Genomic DNA, 2,500 nt, shown 5'->3' on the forward strand with positions numbered 1-2,500 from the left:
TACCCAGACACTTAAGCAAACTCGATCGTTGTACACTGTGATGGGCGAGCATCACTGTGTCTCCGTGCCGTGTAAGAGCTCCCCTGGCCATCAGGCACTTGAAAGGTCCTTCGACGACGAGTTACAATAGTGGTGTGTTAGATACGTCAGGTGATGGTATCTACTGTTGTGCAATACGTATCCGGCCACGGCACGGAACGAACGGGAACTGTGGTGCAGACATACAAAGAGTTAAGCCTATTAGTCATTAACTCTAAGGACGGGGCCATGGGGCGGTACGCAAAGGATACGGATGAGCGAGTATGCAGGCCCAATACTCAATAGCTCGATCCGATCCAAGCACATGAGTTGACTGCGGCGCCAGGTTAACCAATGTGCTAGATTCTATTTGGCCAGTAGAATCTTGTGTCTTATGCGATTTGATACCAAGACACAGAACGAAAGTTAGTTGAAGAGTTATTAAACTCTTATGAAGTATGGTTGTGCAATCACAACTTATGACTTTAACCTATAAAGTGGATATGGACTTGCAATTATAACATGGAATCTCTACACACCCCATGAGCTCGATCCAATCCACGCACACGAGTTGCCTGAGTAGCGACAGGTATACCGATGTGCAATACGTATCCGGCCACGGCACGGAACGAACGGGAACTGTGGTGCAGACATACAAAGAGTTAAGCCTACTAGTCATTAACTCTAAGGACGGGGCCATGGGGCGGTACGCAAAGGATACGGATGAGCGAGTATGCAGGCCCAATACTCAATAGCTCGATCCGATCCAAGCACATGAGTTGACTGCGGCGCCAGGTTAACCAATGTGCTAGATTCTATTTGGCCAGTAGAATCTTGTGTCTTACGCGATTTGATACCAAGACACCAGAACGAAAGTTAGTTGAAGAGTGATTAAACTCTTATGAAGAATGGTTGTGCAATCACAACTTATGACTTTAACCTATAAAGTGGATATGGACTATCAATTATAACATGGGGCACACACCATGTTCTCGATCCAATCCACGCACACGAGTTGCCTGAGTAGCGACAGGTATACCGATGTGCAATACGTATCCGGCCATAGGCACGGAACGAACAGGAACTGTGGTGCAGACATACAAGGGCCATGGGGCGGTACGCAAAGGATACGGATGAGCGAGTATGCAGGCCCAATACTCAATAGCTCGATCCGATCCAAGCACATGAGTTGACTGCGGCGTCAGGTTAACCAATGTGCAATACGTATCCGGCTACGGCACGGAACGAACAGGAACTGTGGTGCAGACATACAAGGGCCATGGGGCGGTACGCAAAGGATACGGATGAGCGAGTATGCAGGCCCAATACTCAATAGCTCGATCCGATCCAAGCACATGAGTTGACTGCGGCGTCAGGTTAACCGATGTGCTAAGAGAGTTGTTCCTGGGCCTTCAAAGTGACTTCAAAACTATCTTAGCGAATGGTGGCCATGGGCGTAGGACATGAGCCACAAGTCACAAGGCCTGGGACTATTGGGTAATAAAGACAACTTAGTCAGAAAGTTAGTCTTTGGACGTACCACCGGGATTGTGTTACATTGGGAACCTTACTATAAAACCCTAGGCAGGGGATCACTCGGCTCATGGATCGATGAAGACCGCAGCTAAATGCGCGTCACAATGTGAACTGCAGGACACATGAACACCGATAAGTTGAACGCATATTGCGCGTCGGACGATTAAACCCGGCCGATGCACACATTCTTGAGTGCCTATCAATTCCTTGATATACAACAAACCAAACTTCAGGGTGGAGCGTGCCACAATAGAACACTATGGCGAGCAGCCCGTCTAGTGTCGTGGGGGAAACACGCTTCCACACTGTGCATAATGGCGTGCTCGGGACCTTTGTTGGGACCGCAGGGCGCTGAAAGTAAAGGGGGTGAACCGCATAAATCGCACGCACGTAAACGCGCACACACACAAATAGAGTGAGACGTATCGTAGGATACCGCTAAGAGTACGTTGTGAAACATGGGGAAATTCAATCGAAAACCTCTTTGATGTCCAAGATTTCGTTGACCGTATCCGTCGTAATACTGGATCAACGTGCTTGGGGGAAAACGTCAAAGGGTTTTATAATAGTGGTGCATGATTAACCCATCGATGCCCGAGGGGAACATGTTGTCCAATACAATAGTGGTGCAGTTGGCTCGACATGCTCGGGGGGAGACATCGTGGGTCCAAGTCGACCAAGTCGACCGGGAGTTGTTGTTGAGAGATCGAATCAAAACGATGCCGAGCGGAACTCGTTGTCCTTATTGGAGTGATATTCGGACAACGTGCTCGGGGGGGCCATCGTTGATTCAAAAATGACCGTAAATTGCCCAATCCGTGTGTGTGTGTGTGTGAAGTGTTGTTGCGTATATATCGGTTCGCTATGCCCCGGGTTCGAAACGAATGGAATGTGACTGATTTTGTTGTAGGCCTCAAGTGATGTGAGACAACCCCCAGAATTTAAG

The 2,500-nt window shown here is 48.6% G+C and overlaps 1 long non-coding RNA gene, 1 other non-coding gene and 1 pseudogene across 2 annotated transcripts; all 3 read left to right on the forward strand.

Moving 5' to 3' along the window:
* Positions 1–6: 6 nt before the first annotated feature.
* Positions 7–1,314, forward strand: LOC125773046 (uncharacterized). Its single transcript, XR_007419862.1, has 2 exons — positions 7–607; positions 1,052–1,314. It is a non-coding gene; the product is annotated as an uncharacterized LOC125773046 (long non-coding RNA).
* Positions 1,315–1,594: 280 nt separating this feature from the next.
* On the forward strand, positions 1,595–1,752 carry LOC125773047 (5.8S ribosomal RNA). Its single transcript, XR_007419863.1, has one exon. It is a non-coding gene; the product is annotated as a 5.8S ribosomal RNA (ribosomal RNA).
* A 710-nt stretch (positions 1,753–2,462) lies between these two features.
* The window catches only part of LOC125773048 (large subunit ribosomal RNA), a 3,617-nt pseudogene continuing 3,579 nt past the window's right edge, over positions 2,463–2,500 (forward strand).

The sequence above is a fragment of the Anopheles funestus genome (assembly GCF_943734845.2).
Source record: "Anopheles funestus chromosome X unlocalized genomic scaffold, idAnoFuneDA-416_04 X_unloc_187, whole genome shotgun sequence".
In the NCBI taxonomy this organism is placed as follows: domain Eukaryota; kingdom Metazoa; phylum Arthropoda; class Insecta; order Diptera; family Culicidae; genus Anopheles; species Anopheles funestus.